General features: G+C 39.5%; 1 long non-coding RNA gene across 3 annotated transcripts in view; it reads right to left on the reverse strand.

The window, feature by feature from the left end:
- Nucleotides 1-573: 573 nt before the first annotated feature.
- The window catches only part of LOC110351878 (uncharacterized), a 28,585-nt gene continuing 10,284 nt past the window's right edge, over nucleotides 574-18,874 (reverse strand). Inside the window, exons 4-5 of one of the 3 annotated variants that reach the window (XR_005263799.2) lie at nucleotides 1,449-1,676; nucleotides 574-1,353 (exon numbers count right to left, since the gene is read on the reverse strand). This is a non-coding gene — a long non-coding RNA (uncharacterized lncRNA). Of the gene's footprint in view, nucleotides 1,354-1,448; nucleotides 1,677-8,517; nucleotides 18,163-18,874 lie in introns of those variants that run through there. The other 2 variants (XR_011806986.1, XR_011806987.1) reach the window with 2 other exon arrangements.

Below are 18,874 nucleotides of genomic sequence, written 5' to 3' on the forward strand. Positions count from 1 at the left end.
GGATCAGTATTGTACTTCTGCTTTTGATCAACACCAGAAAATGTAAGGGCACATGAGGATAATGAGGATATGTACTAAGTGGCAGGACAGGTGTGAAAGAAGAGACCTTAATCCGTCTTTTTTTTTTTGAATTTCAGAGAAAATCTAGTCTCTATTTTAAGCAGAAGTCTAAAAACCATTGTTGTTGTGTCTTTTTTTCCCCAAGCATGTTCATAAGAAATGTGTTTCCGATGTCAGTTTTGTGTGTAAGTTACTACAACTATCTACTATAAGATGCTTGTAACAAGTGACCAGGACTTGAAAAGAGTATCCAAGGCTTGGAAGATTGACACCAAGAATCAGAAGCCAAAAGCAAGACCAAATCAAAGGTGTGCCAGCGTAGTTGTGCTGGTAGGACTCAGAGAGACATTGTATACATCCCTTCAGGCACTATCTACTTGAGCTAGTGTGTGAACCTCAGCTACGAAGAAAACCTTGAGCAGCAAAGCTGTTTTTCATGCTGCAGCTCACTGAGGAACCCAAACTTGAGAGCAGATGGGCTCCCTGCAGCAAATATCACAAATTGTTCCCTCACCCCTTCATCAGGTACAGATATCCCATTATTTTTTCCTCAATAAATTGTAGGAGATCCTCCCCAAGAGAATACATTTATGAGGGGAATGAAATCACAAGCAAATGTTTATCAGCTGAATCTTCACTGAACACGGTAACATTAGGTCTGATCTACGTGGTCTAAAATAAACTGGTATGTCTCAACTATAAGGACCACTTAACAGAATACACATAGGAAGAAGGTAGAGGGAACTCAGGCAACTCATCAGAGAGTCCTAACTGTTTAGCCCATCCACAGTAGATGTTGTTTCCATTAGTTTCAAGACTTCTCTGTAAATCTTACCTCCCCAGTTAATGATTACATTGGAAAACAAGTAAATCCAGACCATCTAATAAAGAACCTTTTGATTTGCTATTTCACTAAATATTTTAGATCAGTAATGCCAATTAGATCAAACTGCCTGCCTCAACTTTGAAAAAATGCTTACTGGAAAGTGGTAATCCTTGTGATAAACAGTGGTATTTTTGGAAATGGTATCCCAGCCATATCTACAGAGGGGTAGTTGGGGCATTTGTGTCTTAACACGAAAAGCAGACATCACAAAATTGCTGTTTTGTTTATTTAGAGCAAAGCGGAAAGAACATATTAAAATGAAGGTGAACAGCATCCAGTGGTGACAGGAGGAATTTACCAAGTGTGATAAATATGCCAATGTTACTAGACATAATGGCAGCATCCTGCAGAGACTGATGACAAACAGCTTCTTCCTCGGTTCTGGTGCAGCATTTAATGCTCTCAGACTGACAGGAAGAAGAGAGGAAAGGAAATGAAAAGAACTTTCACATTGAGTTTCAGTTAATTAGAAGCAGAAATTTGGGAGACAGAGAAGTCTTACCTTTTGAAATCTCACTTGCCCCTCTTTAGATTATATTATGCCCAAAGGCTGAATAAATATTCTTTTGTTGTTTGGAGAAAAATGATGACTCTACTGCACAAATATTCCCAATTACCCTGTATGTGCAATAGAAGGAGCTGAACATATGTGAGTTGATTTTTTTTTTTTTTCTCCAGCATCAGCACTGAAAGCAAAACAAGAACTTTAAGCAGTTGTGGTCAATTCAATCTGGAAAGAGAGAAAGGAAAAAAAAATATATACATATATATATATCACAGGAAATCACACTTCTATTCTGCACTTGTAAGATTGCTAGAGGGAGCTGACAGTAAAAAGGAAGCTAAAAATCTGAAGATTTACAAGAAATAACCACTTCCCCCTTAGGGACTGTCATAATATTCTGATTTAGCGAGGGTACATTTTCTGAATCTTAGACCAGAAATAAGATCTCTATAGTAGTTCCTCAATTTGTTAGAATCACCAATAACCAATAGTTATTTACTTTATCCATTCCAGCAGTTATTCGTATCATAGTACTTAAAAATGTTTCCTACACCAGAAATTCCACTAATGGTCTCAGAAACTATTTATGTTTCCTTTTGTACCATACACCATACATCATTTCCCCATTTCACCCTCTTAAGAATAACACTGTACACAGTCCAACATTTCATTTCTTTCACATTAATGTAAATGAAGGCGTTATTAGAATAACTGATTGTGTATAGTGATTGCTGATTACTGATTTGTAAGGGATAATTTGCCTGAAGTATTGAGATCTTGCCTACATAATCTTGGAGGACCTGATCTGGGAAAGCACTTCAGTGTTGAAACAATTCCCATAAATTTGATGTATCTTGTTTAGCATTTGATGTGGTTTATTTCTTTCTTTATTTTGAAGTTTCCCACCCACCTAAAAGATTTCCTTTTGTTCATGCTCTAAAGCATCTCAGTTTTCAGAGAACTGGTCACTTGACTCAGCTCTTGCACTCTGCCCTGGGAACCCAGTATTCACCCAAACAGACAAACAGCTGTGGGAACTGCTCATTCTGGGTTTAGCACATGCACTGACCATGCAGCTGGTGGAATAATACACGAAATACCATGAAAACCTCCCTTTCTCTTAGACACATCCAGTCAGAGAAGGACTGCAAAGACTGCCTCCTTTTAGCATAAAGCCCAGTTTCAACAATGCAGACAGAAAGTACCTGCCACCTACAGTAAAGCTGTAGTCCTCTTTCTGGGATGCACAGGGTGTGCATGGTAAATCTCCTCAACCCCCAAAAATTAGTGAGCCCAGGATTTCCACATCTTATGAGGTACTCCAGCCATTACTGCACTGCAGAGCCATATCACGTTATACTCACCCTGCTTTCTCAACCATATTGAAAGAAAAAGCAAGGCCAGATCATTTCCTCAAAAGCAGCAGAGTAAGTAGGAGAGCAAGAAGTCCAGACCATGAATCAGAAATGGAAAGGTCATCTTCCCACAGCCAGGAGTGAGAGTGAGGCAGGCAAGGAGAAACAGCCTACCACTCCTTGTTGCCTGCAGGATTTCCTGTGGGCTGCCATACAGGATGATCATGGACTTTCCTGGGCACAGCACTGCTCCTGCAGGCCTTGTTAATCACTATGCTAATGTGGCAACATCCCTGATCTCTGCTTATTGAGTGGGGCCACCCACTACTCGCATGTGTGACATTTTGGTGGCATTTTTTAATCAGGTAACTCTCGTCGGCCTTTAGGGTCTCTAAAGACCTTTAGGTTTTCAGGGTGACTACCACAGCATAACCCTGTTCCTGGTTGTCCTCAATCACTTCCATAATAAGCATGAATAGTTTTATGAAAATAACTACTGAGAACAACTGTGAAACCATTAAAAAGTATAGCTTCCTGACATGAATATAATTATCAGACCCATCAGCAGCTCCTATGACTCCAGTGACTCAACGAAAACACTACTGTGCAAACGTTAGAGGTCATATTGAATTTGGAAGGCCTTGTTCCACTTTGTACTCACTCCAGTTTCTTAAGATTCAGATCATCCAGTCCCTGCCCCAGCCAGCTTGATCTGATAAAACTGTTTCCTACTATAATCTCTTAACAGTTTTGTCTTTTTTTTTTTTATACCATGCATCTTTGAAATTTCTTGTCATTATTACATACAGACTTACATGATTTTGAAATTAAAGGTGATCTGTAAGCTCTGAAAATTAATAAACCTGCATTAAAAATGTAGCTACTGTGGTAACTAAATGGTTTTACACTTGTGTTTTAAAGAACCTGTGAATAGAAGTATGTCCTTTTAGCTGTTGTACAAGTTCAGTATTTTCAGATTTGGTCCTTGTATTATTTTAGAGAAGGAACAGATCTTGCTTCCTAGCCCTGTGCTATGTTGTCTCTGTAGGCCAGCAGAAATAAGAACAACACATCAGTATTGTTGGAGAGATGCAATTCAGCTGAACATGTTACTTGAACAGAAATGTTTATCACATGCTTTGACTATCTCTGGGAAAATACTCTGACGTTTGGGTCTTATGTAGCTTATATATCAGATATGCTGTTACTGGTAAATAAAACAGGTCCAGGGTACAAAGTCAAGCTCTAGTCCAGGATCATCTGAACCATTCAATCAACTGTCCTGGGCACGACTCTGGCCTGTTCCTCCTTCACGGGCAAGGTGCAGGCAAAGCTTCCAGCACATGCCAGTACCACGGGGACATTTCCTGCAGGTGGTTTAGATGCCAATGCCCTGCCTGGGGCACAAGGAAGGCACTGAAACATGGGCACATGCTGGGCCATGTCACCCAGCTTCAGAGCCAGAGAACAGAGTGAGGTCTCTTCAGTGATACCAGCACAGCTGCTGGTGTCCTCCCCATTGAGACAGCCTCTTTGTTTCTGAACATAATGGGTGGCATTGGTCATTGCCCTGCAGTGAGCAACAGCTGAATTAGAGCTCTGTTACTTATTACACTCAATTATTTTTTCATAAAAGTGTTAGAAAAGATTATCAGCTAAAAATCATTTTTGCAATGAAGTAGAAGCACAAACAGGCTGAGCAGAACATCTGCTTGAATACAGAACAATATCTCAATTTCTTTGCCAAAGGTGGTATCTCTAGAATTAATTTTTGCTGAACCCAATTAACAATGCATAGTACCTACTTGTGGACCTAAATATTCTGTGAATTATAATATAGGCATAGTAATATCCTGAGCCAAATATCCACTCCCAAATTTGGAAAATTTTCTTTTCAATGATGCCAAAAATTATAATTGAACCAAGTCAGGTTTCTGAACACATCAGCTCTGCTGGGATGGAAGTAGACTGCTAGATCTTCTTCCAGAGTATGTATTATGCTAACATGTAACATACTGTACCATTGCAAAGCTAGCTCTATTTACCTTAGGCAACAATATCAGGATCAGGGAAAAATACTGCTTCACTAATAGCAAACTCTTTTGTCTGTAAAAGCACTCTTAGAAGTGTGCAGTCTTAAATACATGAATTTCTTGTCTATTCCATGACATTTCCATATGCTACATAATTAAAATTTGTTACCACAGCAAACAAGTGAGAGCAAGAATATTAACACGTGATTTGATGAGTAAATGAAATGTGGAAAAAGGGCCTGTCCTCTTGGGAGGAGTATAGAAGTGTTGTCAGGGCCTGCAGGGACACAACAAGGAAGGCTAAAGCCCACCTAGAGGTGAGGCTTGCAAAAGAGATAAAAGATAATAAGAAGGTTTTTTTAAGTATGTAAACAGTAAAAGGAAGACTAGGGATAATGTGGGTCCCTTGCTGAATGAGGGGGGTGTCCTGGTAATGGGAGATGCTGAGAAAACAGAGATACTGAATGCTTTTTGCTTGTCTTTGTTTCAAAGACTATCTCCACAACCCCCCCGCCCCCCCCCCCCTTCCCCGGGACTCCTCAACCCTGGAGGGAGGAGAAAGAATCTGTGAAGTGGAGATCTCCCCGCCTTGTTGACAAGGGAGTGGTTCAGGAGCGTCTGAGTGGGCTCAATGCACACAAATCCATGGGTCCCGATAGGATGCATCCACGTGTGCTAAGGGAGTTGGCAGAGGTGATCCCCAAACCACTCTCTATCATCTTTGAAAGGTCCTGGAGAACAGGAGAGGTGCCTGAAGACTGGAGGATAGCCAGTGTCACTCCAGTCTTCAAGAAGGGCAAGAAAGAGGATCCGGGAAACTACAGGCCAGTCAGTCTCACCTCTGTCCCTGGAAAGGTGTTGGAACCGCTTGCTCCGGATGCCAACTCCAAGCAATTGGAAGAGAAGAATGTTATGAGGAGTAGTCAGCATGGATTCACCAAGGGGAAGTGATGCATGACCAACCTCGTTGCCTTCTATGATGGCATCACCAGCTGGGTAGATGAGGGGAGAGCAGTGGATGTCATCTACCTTGACTTTATCAATGTTTTTGATACTGTCTCCCATGACATCCTGATAGCAAAGCTGAGAAAGTGTGGGATATTTGAGTGGACAGTAAGGTGGGTTGAGAACTGGCTGACTGGCCAAGCTCATAAGGGGGTGATCAGCAGCACAGAGTCTGGGTAGAGACCTGTGACTAGCAGTTTTCCCCAGGGGTCAGTGCTTGGTCTGGTGTTGTTCAACATCTTCAACAACCTTGATGAGGGAATAGTGTCTGCCCTCAGCAAGTACGCCGATGACACAAAGCTGGGAGGAGTGGCTGACACACCAGAAGGCTGTGCTGCCATTCAGCGAGACCTGGACCGGCTGGAGAGATGGGCAGGAAGAAACCAAATGAGGTTTAATAAGAGCAAGTGTAGAGTCCTGCACCTGGGAAGGAACAATCACACGTATCAGTACAGGCTGGGGGATGACCTGCTGGAGAGGAGCTCTGAGAACAAGGACTTGGGGGTCCTGGTGGACGACAGGTTGACCATGAGCCAGCACTGTGCCCTCGTGGCCAAGAGGGCCAATGGGATCCTGACGTGCATTAAAAGGAACGTGGCCAGCAGGTCAAGGGAGGTGATCCTCCCCCTCTACTCTGCCCTGGTCAGGCCTCACCTGGAGTGCTATGTCCAGTTCTGGGCCCCCCGGTACAAAAAAGACAGGGATCTCCTGGAAAGAGTCCAGTGGAGGGCCACAAAGAGGATACGGGGCCTGGAGCATCTTCCCTATGAGGAAAGGCTGAGAGACCTGGGTCTGTTCAGCCTGCAGAAAAGAAGACTGAGAGGGTATCTCATCAATGTGTATAAATACCTGAGGTGTGGGACAGAGGCATTTAGCCTACCTCTTTTCAGTGGTTTGCAGGGACAGGACAATGGGTAATGGCCACAAGACAGAGCAAAGGAAGTTCTGCACCAACATGCAAAAGAACTTCATGGTGAGGGTGACGGAGCACTGGAACAGGCTGCCCAGGGAGGTTGTGGAGTCTCCTTCTCTGGAGATGTTCAAGACCTATCTGGACACCTACCTGGGCAGCCTGCTTTAAGGAACCTCCTTTGGCAGGGGGTTTGGATCCGAAGATCTTTCGAGGTCCCTTCCAACGCCTACAATTCTGTGATTCTGTGAAACAAGCAATGCAGGGATATACCTTCAAATATATGCAGAAAAGGAGAGTAAAAATGGTTATCAATAAATGCTTCATTGTAGTAAATTCCAGTTTTACAAAATTCAGACTTTCTACCCATACTCATCCTGAGCAATTCCTGTGGGGTCAACTCAGCTCATAGTAAAGTAGAGAGACCCACATGATTTCCTTCCCCATGTCAGATTTACCTTCATTTAGCTCAGGCGTTCTTCCTCCCACAGATACTAGTGTGAAGCCATCCTGCTAAGCACATGCAAGATGACATAAACTATGATAAGAAAGGAAGGGTTTCTTCTCCTTCCTGCCCTCTGGGATGATCTGTGAGAGTCTCCCTGACAATGGGATGCAGTCTCTGTAGTGCTCTGAGTTGGTACCCATTCACAACAGGGGGAATGGAGAAGGTGGACCCTACTCATGTCCTTGGAGGTTAGAGCAAGCTGTGCTTGTGGACAACACATCTGTTGAAGCAGCACATTAGGAAAAAGCGGACTGAGTGTTGTGCATATGACCTACATGGACCAATAATTAGAAAAAAAAAAAAAGTATGATTTTTCCAAAAATTAGAGTGATTTGTTCTCCTCTTGTTAATTTTTCATTTGCTTACTTCCCTGTACTCCTCAGTTCCAAGTGAAATTGAAAGAGGAAGTGTTGAAACAGCAGAGAACTTTTTGCACAGTATTTCTGGATGAAACAGAAGCATTGAGCACTGGAAATGTTCTGTACAGTTTTGCACAAAAAGTAAGCAACATAGATGTGACTAGACAAGTTATGAATATGAATGTAAAGTCGTAGACCTCAAGGTCTGCATGATTTATCAATTGTGTATTACATCTTACCTCTACCCCTCTGCCTCATGATTATGTAAACCACAAATGTCTCCTGAATGAAAAATATTAAAAAGGACTAAAACAAGACCTACAATCATTTTTTTTTGTTGATGTTGTGTGTGTGTTTTTTGTGTTTTTCTTTTTTTAAGGAACAAAACAAGTCAGTATTTCCCTATCATCATTTCCCTCATAAAACATAGTTGGACATCCCTGAACTAAGAAGTAAAGACTTAAGTGTTTGTTTGTTTGTTTGTTTTTGCTTTTTTTTCCCCTTTTTGCTCGATTATGTCCAGTTAGATCTGGTGGCTGAGAATTTCAGCACCCTGGTTAAGCCAGAAGTGCACGTAAAAGCAAAACCTCTGCACTAACTGAGGACATAAGCGTATATAGTTAACAAAGTAAAACAAGCACATGAGATTGCATGAGAAATAATAACAAAATATAGTGGGGGGAGGGGGGGAGTGTAGTGTAGGAGGAAGGATAGAGAACGTTATTTGATATTCATGACCAAACACAGAAAAGCATGCTTACAAATGGCTTCATCGATTTCTGTGTATTGTTTAGGCTGTTTATGAGTATTTGCCTTGGGGAATAAAATGGTTGTTACAAAGAGAGTGATTGCAGAATATCATTTTAATAAAAGAAGGAAAAATCAGTCTAGGATTTTATTTTATTTTATTTTATTTTATTAGCAATCAGAGATGAGAAAAAATAATCAAAAAGAACTTTGCCTGCAAACAGGGCTAGAAGAACCTTCAAGAGATCATATAATCTCTTTATGTCCTATGCTACCTACCACTTTCCCTTATTTGTCTGCTTTCTAGACTTTTCTTGAAACTTCGTGTTTTCTACACTTATTTGCACTGCTCTTCTCTGGGCTATGGCATGAAGTCTGGGACCCAGTAATGAACAAACTGCTCTTTCTGAAGCACAAGCAGCACTATGTAAAGAATTACAAGCACAAAGCTTTTATATATATGATGCTCTTATCTGACCTTCTTTTTTTTTCCAAGAGTGTCTTATTACTCTTTTACTAACAATCTCAAACTTCCAATATCACTTGCATAAACCTAAATTTTTATGTGCAAAAAATAAAATAAAATAAAATAAAATAAAATAAAATAAAATAAAATAAAATAAAATAGGTCTCACTTTCTAACAGCTCAGTGTTACTTTTACATGGAGTGAAATATATTCTGGGGACCAATGCTAATATCTGCATGTTCTTTGTTCTGGTAGGAAGATAGTTTCCATCCTTAGTAATTTTATAGATTCCTGCCACACTTTCCTCACAAGCCATGGCAGCTTTAGTCCTGCAGTCTGGTATTTACAATACAAACCTAATTGTCTTTATTAGCCATTATATTTTTCTTAACAAATTAACATTTGAAAGGCTTGGTAATTCTATTTAGAGGGTCTGTTGTGGGAAAATCAACCTCCAACAAATGACTGAATTCCTCAAGCTCAATGCAATCATAATTGCTTGATACAAGGTACAGATTGCCTTTGTGTTTTCCTAAATGGGATTAATGCTTGGAGGATTCAGTAACTCCTCATTAACAGGCAAAATGATTGAGTGCAAATGATTTCCAAATAATGGCTTTGGTCAGATTATGAGTGTGCCAGAGAAACATATACCCTAAATGACCAAAATAGTCCTTTCAGCTTTCCCTTCTGCACAGACCATGGATTTGAAGGGATAATAGACTCTTAGCTAGCATAATTGTGAAGTATTTTCTTATTATCTCCGGCTAAATATCTATGTGGGCTAAGCAGAAATGCAAAATTTGAATATAATTTCCTGCCGCTGCAGGAGCAGACTGTAATATTGTGGTGGTTATCACAAAAGAGAGATCACAAATGCAGAAGTGCTTTTCTGGACTCTGCAGACCTGTTACCATTTAATAGCAACAACTTGTTGTTTAATTCAGAACTTCCATGGAGACAGAAAAAAAAAGAATCATTTGGTACATACAAGGGTGCATGTGCTTATATTTTTTCTTATTTTTTTAATCATTATTTGTCTATATGTGAAGCAAAGCACGGAGCTCTGTGTTTTGATAGGGCACTATGCACACCCATTACATAAAATATGTGATGGAGCCAAATTACAATGGATACAAATTCTTAGCCTCAGCAGCTGGAGTGTTTGAAAGGTAATTGAAGAGGATGCAAGTGAGCGTCTCAAGGCAAATGACTATGGCAGTAGGAGAATGATCCAGATCCCGTTCAACACCTTGAAAATCCTTTCATGGACAGCCAGATCAGGACACTGTCACACATGGTTACTTCCAGGTAACTTCCTCTTAAGTCATAACAAGCATGCAGACACCTCTATGTAAGACCTCATGGTCTTACGGCACTGTAAATGCAAGGAAAACCTGTAGCAAATTACTAGTAGAAAATCCATAGAAAATACTTCTAAGATTAATAGTGGTGCTATAATTAAAGTCTTTACTTACCTTGGAAATGTGTTTCTGAATTTTGCCTTCTTTGATCAAGATACATTATTCTAAAAATATATATTAAAACATGGGGGTGGGATTATGGGGTAGATGTATTCTCTGCACATCAAACTATGTATCTGACCAGCACACCACTGCCAGTGCTAGTGTGCCCCAAGATCTCAACTGTACTAAGAACACTCAGGATAACACAGTTCTTGCTCACACAAATCTCTGCTCTTTGCAGTGCTATGCTGTAATTGAGTGCTTGTCTGTTATGCTCCAGTGATTTCCATCTGCAGAATGGAAATAAGTCTAGCACTTCAAAGAGCTGAAATTATTTACTCAGCATCTTCTAAAGTATTATGTACATCAAAAGACTAGATAGCTGAATGATAATATGCAAGGATGTTGCATAAACAGCTTTAAAGCTTTTCTTATGAAAGCACTGTGTGGTTGGACTAGATAGTTTATCTGCTTGCAGGAGGCAGTGTACTCCAGGAAATTTTAGTGGGTCAAAAACTAAAAGGCAGAAGTAGAAAAATATAAATTGAAGCCTGAGTGAGAACACTTCCTATTTTAATAGAGACTTCAACAGAAATCTGTAAAATATATTATCATTCAAGTCAGGTGGACAAGAAGGAAAGCAGAAGAGCAATGTGTCGGTAGAAAAGAGGAACTGTATAACAAAAATCAGAAAAAAAAAAAATCTCCTAGCTTCATTTCTGAAGAAATATTTCAAGCTGAAAATTATGCTTCTTACAGCTCACATGACTCAAAAAAAAAAAATTATCATAGGTATGAAAGATAACAAAGTATAAATCTGTAGTGCACCATTGGTTTGTCTCTTGTGAGAGAGGAAAGGCCTACAATCTGCAACTGTTGGGCACTGAAGTCTTTCTAATCAAATATGATTATCACTTTTGGCCAGGTTCCCAAGTTACACTCTGTTGTAGAACATTGTTGTAGAAGAGCATAGTTACGAAACAGGGAGCACCACCAAGCAGCCTAGGAAATAGTAATGCAGCATAGAAGTAAGGCCTTTATGAAATTTCTCTTTAATGAGGAAACAGTTGTTTTCTCAGCTGCTGGTATTTGGATGTAGGTTTCATAATCACTAATTCCCCTTTGAAGGAGTAGCTTTTCCTCTGCTCCCACAGGCAGATGGAAAGGTACACCTACCCAGAGGGAGCTGTGACAGTGTTCCCAATATGTGGAACAAGTGTTTTCAATGGGAGGTGTTCCTCAGAAAGGTGCAGCACATATTTCCTTGCCTTTCATTGGCTTAGGCAAATGAGTTAAATACTTTGCCTCTGTTTCGTGCAGAAAGATATATTTTCCACACGGGAACTTCATATCTACCAGTGCATTTTCAAAACTGATTGACGTGATTTTTAATGTTACTTGGACCTAAGCTCATTTCATTTAGAAATTTAAAAACAGATGGAATTTTTTAATAGAACTATAACTTTTTTCTATCCTTTTTAGATTTTCTCACTTTCTGGTTTATTTCAAAATGCCATGTAAGCAGAATAGTCCAAGTAGGGTAAAAAAGGAGAGAAAAAAAAAAATAATAAAAAGACAAATAATCAATTCAATGCCACACACTATTTATCACTGAGTTGTCAGCTTGTGATTCATCAGCAAAATAAACCAGCCTGGTATTACTTTTCCATGCTTCCCACATCTGCAAAAGGTCTCTTTTGAGAGCACCTCATATTATGACATTCTCTCTTCTAAGCTTAATATTTTTAAAGGAATAAAAAGACAGTGTAGTTAAAGAAAAGTCATTTTGTTTTATCCAATGTCTTACTAAAATTAACATCTTTAAAACAGATTATTAAATCATGACTAGCAGCATAATACATGCAAACATGAATTGTTCTTTATTTATAACCAGCAGCTTAGGAATCTTTATCTTATCTAACACAGAGTTTTCTGGAATATTTTTAATGATGTGGGTGGTAATGATGATTACTGTGGAAGACACAAACAGCCTTCTCAAAGTTTTTCTCTTACAGATTTAATACTTTCATGTCCAAACTTGTCCACAGAAAATCTGTTAGACTATACCAGAACATAGCTACACAAACTCTGCAGACTTGGTCTTGCTCCCCCAAGCCACTGATCATCATGGGAATCACTAAAGATACCAGATGTAAAGATTGCATGTAATTTCCAAAGTACAGTTCAGAAAGTTGCATTAAAATGAGTTAAATAGGAACTTATCTGCAGCTCCAGGACTTGGAACAATGTTTTGGTTGTAGACAGTGACAAAGGCAGGGCTGGAAGGTACAATGAATATACCAGTCAGTTGTAACCTGCCAGTCCCTAGGACTGTAGGGCATGTAAGTACTTTGCAGTTCCAATCCCTGTTGCTTTAGGTGGGACACTTGGGTCTGGCCACTGCATCTGGGTTCCTTCCTGCTGGAAACACCAAGGTGCAGAGTACGAAGACTGTGGGCACTTATCCAAGCCTGCAAGCTGGTGAACATGCCCATGTCTCAAGTACTAGACAAAACATAAGAAAACACTGTACTTTTGCAGACCAAAGAAAATTTATTCCCTGTTGTCCTAAGCCTGGGGAAGTTAAAAGTGCACTAAAGGTTTACCCATACCTATGTGAAGGATGAGTTTAATAGGAGCTGAAAGCTTTCAACATCTTCCCAGAGGCAAGTATAAAAAGGTTGGTTTGGAATGTTTGGCAGAATTTGCCCAAATATATGTTGCAGTGGAGGTAACACTGTTTACCGAATAAGATAGGCTTGTGCCTAGGCTAGTCAGGCTGAGCCCTGACCTCCGGACCATTCAAACTGTCAATCTCCTGACCTACACAGACATCTCCTGCTCCCACCCATGTGCAGAGTGAAGGCTGAGCAGAAAGTGCAGAAAGGACAGAAGCCCACGCTGCCAGAAGCCCACCCACTGCAGTCTGAAAAGCATTGTGTTGGTGACCACCTCTTGCTAAGAGCTGAAGTATACAAGTACCCTAGCTCTGTTTCTATCATGTAGCATAAGCCACGTCTTGGCCCTATAATGCAAGAGAGAAAGAACTCTTGCGTAATCTGGCTCCAGCCATAGCAGAAACGCAGCACCAGTTAGTGTTGGTTCCAGTTAACCCCACCAGCTCAGATATCTGCTCAAATATAGCCAAGCATTTTCATTACGCTACCAATGAACCTAGGGACTCAACAGGACTAATCTCTGTGTTTGGGGTGAGCTATAAATGTGTATATGAAACCTGAAATGAGGCTAAACTTTTTCAAGGATAAATCTCAGAGCTCTGTATTGGGCTGGGACTGGTAACGTGCACTGAACTACACTGACACAGTTCTGCTCCTTAGATCTTTTCTCACAGTTTTGCCAAAGAATAATACATGTATTATTTATTATTAAAACAACTCACAGAAGTCTGAGGATATTACACATACTCTTTTAAACTGACATACTGCATAATAAGAAATGAATCAAATTTTACATCATCATTAACCTAGGGTCACCTGCCATCCCAGTTTGAGTGAGACAGTCCTGATTTTGTGGGAAATATTTTCAGGACAGAGACTGAGGGAACAAAAATTAAATGCTGTGAACACTTGAAACACATGATTGTGGGCACCATGTGTATCCTGGCTGGCTGTTTAGCAAGATTCTACTTCAGAGACCATGCACTGAACTTCATTCAGGACCTCTATGTTAAAAAATTAATAATAATAATAATAATAATAATAATAATAATAATAATAATAATAATAATAATAATAATGCAAAAACAGCCACCTAATCATAATTTTTGAGCATAAGCAAGGGGAAAAAACACTGTAGGTCTCCAGTTCAGTATCTACAGAAAAATTTTAGAGGAATTTTAGGGGATAGATTTTAGACCTTGCTAGGACAATACAAACCAACACCTGTACAAATATGCTCCTTTGGAGGGTGTCTCCTTAGAAAGATGTCAAAGCTACCTTAATACATTTTTCTTTTTTTATGCATTTGGACTGTTTTTCCTCCAAGCTTGCTTGATGAGCCCATCGGCAGTATAACAAAGAACAATCTGATCAAGGGTTTTTGACATTTATTGTGGTTACACAACCACAGTAAAAACACTTAATATTGAAATATTTTTTTCTTTCTTTCAACTATTAATAACATTTTGGAAATGTTAAAAACATATTCTGAAAATGATTTTTTTTTATATAGAAATACAGTGTATATTGTTCAAGGGATAGTACAGAGTAGACTAACCTTATTATTCTTGCTCATTCTGAAAACAACTGTCCCTAATTTTTATAGTTACAAGCCATGTAATACAGGAACGTGATACACCCATATTCCTGAGCCACAGAAGACTGAGATAATACTTACCAGAACTTCAGACACCAAAAATCTTTTGTAGCTACCCAATCCTTCTTTAATGATCAATAGTGTAAACTTACAATATTTTAGTTTAAAGCTGTTAGCCTTTAAATCCCCCCAATTTTTCAAGCTGAATAAAGGGTTAGACCAATCATTTGAAATCTGATTGCTCAGCTGTACCCTGGGCAGAAAACCAAATTTGTTTAAGACTAATTTTATTTCAGGCTAGAGAATTTTGGTCATCAAAGGTTGCTTCAGTAATCATGTTAGCTTTACATTGGAACAGATGCTTCTAATTGTAGGTCTAAAGGCCTCAATTGAAGTCTTTACTTAGATGAAGCCTTTATTCAGACAAAACTCCAATTTATTCCTTTAAACACAAGTCAGTGTAATTTGTGAAAGCACTGAAGGAGCACTAGAGACTGAGCTAGCATTCTGCCTGGAGTTTGTCCTGCTAGTCTGTGGATGACATCTGCTTTCTAAACAGAAGATGCAATGATGTTATTAAAATATCTGAAAAAAAAAAAAAAAAAAAAAAAGGACAATTTCCAGGGGTGGGAATAATTTTGGACCATAAATTCTGAGTATAACAAGTCAGCATGGAAAGTCTGGAGAGTAATTTGAACTTCTGTTTTGATTGTAACTTCAGTTGTATGGCTCATGGTTGCAGGGAAAAAAAAATGAAGCTTTGGCTGGGGATAATTTAACAGCAAATTATAAAAACATCAGTCTCACAAGACAGGTTCTAATTTGCAGAAGGTCTGAAAGAAATACCATGAACAATATAATCCTCTCTAGGTTCCCACCCTGTTTGTGAAGATGAATCAGTAAATCAACACTATAAAGTTTTCAACCACTTTTGACTCCTTCCTTAGGAAAGAGTTCATTTCTGTGGCACATCTAACAAATAATTCATGCAATAAATTGTTGTGACATCTACCTTGATAGCTGCTTTCTCTCATTCTTAAGAATCACTTCATTATTTGATATTTTGATATTGCAGTTGAGTTGGATGCAGCTGTACATGTTGTATAGTAAAAGTTTATTTGGGCTTTGTTGGAGTTGTCTTCAATGCAACCTGAGAAAGGATACCTGTTGATTCCTTCACTGGACTCCTTCACTGTTGATTCCTTCATGAAAAGTGAAGGTGAGGAACAAGGACAGAAGTGTTCAGGGCCAAAGGAAACCAGGACTGGAGAAGAAGGAACTGGCTAGGCAAGGGGACTCAGAACAAGAGACTAGACAGTAGATAGGGACAGTGTCTGAAAGCAGACTTAGATAGAAGAGCTAGGCAAGTTACCCTTTGACAAATTGGGTAAGAACAGGATGGCAACCAGGTACCTCAATGTGGACATCTGTTCCTGAGAAAAGGAGTGGGCGTGGCTAGCTTAGAAGAGGGAAGTAGAAGAGAGAAATAGGGTGAGCAAGATACAAAATTAGGACGTGCAGAAGTTAGAAAGAACAGGGAAGAAGTGGTTGAGTTCAGGAAAGAAAAAAAAAAAAAAAAAGATTAAAAAATCCATGTTCCCTAGGACACTTCAGAGACCAAGGCTGATTCCAGACCTGCTTCATAGAAAAGCTTCTTGCAATGCACACCTCTTCCTCCAGCTTGTGACAGCAATCCAGCAACCTGCTCCTGCTATCACTTCCTCTTTTGTAGGTCCATGGATAGGCTTAAACATTACAATGTCATGGAAAGCTACATGGCAGAATTTAGTGTGTTTTTTTTTATTTGCTTGTTTAAAATAAAAAATAAAAAAATAAAAAAAGAATGAAAAAAAAAATGAAAGAACTAAAGGAACAAAAGAAAGAAAAAAGAAAGAATGAAAAAAAGAACAAAAGAACAAGAAAGACAGGAAGAAAGAGAGAAAGAGAGAAAGAGAGAGAGAAAGAGAGAAAGAGAGACAGAGAGAGAGAAAGAGAGAGAGGGAGAGAGAGAGAGAGAGAGAGAGAGAGAGAAAGAAAGAAAGAAAGAAAGAAAGAAAGAAAGAAAGAAAGAAAGAAAGAAAGAAAGAAAGAAAGAAAGAAAGAAAGAAAGAAAGAAAGAAAGAAAGAAAGAAAGAAAGAAAGAAAGAAAGAAAGAAAGAAAGAAAGAAAGAAAAAGAAAATTACCATCAGAGCCCTGAGTGTCTTACTGGCCCTACCAGCCTCACCTGGTTCCCCTCCGCATCCCTGGCCATGGGCTAGGAGCCCCATTTCAGCTCAACCCAGGGCCTTCAGTCCCCGCCCCAGTGACGCTGCAGAATATCAGTCTCCAACCCTGTCCCCTGTTCCCCTGGATGGTGTTCTGCCACGGCATCGCCTTGCTAGGGCTGGGCTGGGCTTATATCTTGCCTCCAGCTCCCTCCCAGGGCATCCTGACTCTTCCTTCACCCTGACACTTTACATCCCAATCACATCAAGAGATGATAAGAGTAGCAAAGTCAAGCACTTGGAAATACAACAAGAATACAGACAACCTTAATCTGAATTTGGACCATTCCTACAAAATCACTTTGTAAACATAGAAAATCCTGTGACAGAATAAATTATTTGGTCTTCCATTAAAATGTTTGTGTAGTGTAGAGTGACAAAGACAGTGTCACTTGCTGAACAGCAAAGTAAAATACTAACAATGATCTTCTAAAAGAAGTTTGGTGCATTTGTGAAGTTGGTAAAAGTGTTGTTAGGATGAACTATTGTATGAATGGCACTGCTTCAACTAGTAGTCCAAATAAATCAAAATAACTTCCTTCTTTCAATGTTCTCTTATCACAAGCTGGATAGAAGCTGTTCACTTTCAGAAATTATGTCAGTCTAGATTGTTTGCATAGCCTGTGTCTGCCTGGAGATGAGTCAATTCTGTTGAATCAAGGTTATGTTTGATTTGGTCTCTCAGCAATGTTACAGCTCTGCTTTCAGGTCTGGCAGTATTTTAACTCCCACACTGCACCTGACTGTTTTTTATGGTATCCACCTACCATGTACCTTTCTTAGATTAAAGATTTCTGTTGTTAAGTCTTTTCAGCTTTTCCATGTAGGTATGACAAGTCAATACCAGAGGACATTGCTTCCAAAACCCACATTAAATGTGAAACATAGTATAAGAGTAATTTCCTGAGAGATCTTTGGAAAAAAAAAAAAAAAAAGGGTCTAAAGAAACCCAATCTTTAGACTTAGTTTTTGGTTTCCAGTGAAAAAGAGTTAATTTCCTGAAATCAGTGATGTTCTGTTACAGTTCTTATCTCATCACTCTTGTTCACTTCCAAGAATGGTAGACAGATATTAGACATCATCTGATGTGATAACGTGTTATGTTTATAAGTCTGATATGAATCATCCTACAAGTGAAGCTGTGGCACCAAATTTACTGCTCTCTGTGCAGGATCTGGCATACAAATTAGTCTGCTGCCATAAACTTGAATTATGGAACAGGAAATACCAAGCTTACCCGCTTACCCTATAGTAAAACCAAAATGCTTACCTGGATGATTTGCCCTGAAGACAAGTTTTAATTATGTGTTTTATCCTGGACCTGCTCCACACACCAAAAAAAAAAAAAAAAAGCTACTAGGCAAAAATAAAAGACAGCTTTTGAAAAGAAAGCCAATACAGTATTAAGAAGCTTTTGTGTAAGTCAGTTAGAAATGTTTTCTGTCTTATGCAGAAATTAAGCAATGCTTATAGGTGTGTGTGCATCAGGTCTCTCTTTCTCTGTAAGGGTCTAACTGTTGGATGATGGACAGTTCTTCCCAGGACCAAATGCGCTATGAAAACACCAGGGAGCCAGCTGAAACACTGAAATTGTTAGAATAAGTCTATATGCAATGCTTTACTGCTAGCAGTGGGTGACTGCAAAACAGAAAAGAGCCAGCAGGAGTCAGAAAGCAGCTTTTTGATTACAGCACTGTCTGTCAAACCGTGTTTTTAAAGGATTCTGGTTAACAAGAGGAGGTTAAGTATGAAAACAAGATGTGTACCTGTATGCCATGTGAGAGCAAAACGTGGCACGTGCTGTTAGACCAACTTTTAAAATGTGGTGGAAAAAAAGGGTCTTGTAAGAAGCTGCCAAATCCAACAGGCAGAGAGAGGCAGGGCTGCCCTCGGCATGCCTCCAAGTCTGTCAAGGCCAAAGGGCACTCACACAAGCACACGTGTATGCTGCATACACACCTATAGGCATGACCTAAGACACAGATCAGCACAGCCATGCTCAGCACTCACACAAATGCAAATGCAAGTGGCCT

The sequence above is a fragment of the Anas platyrhynchos genome, chromosome 2 (assembly GCF_047663525.1).
Source record: "Anas platyrhynchos isolate ZD024472 breed Pekin duck chromosome 2, IASCAAS_PekinDuck_T2T, whole genome shotgun sequence".
NCBI lineage: Eukaryota > Metazoa > Chordata > Aves > Anseriformes > Anatidae > Anas > Anas platyrhynchos.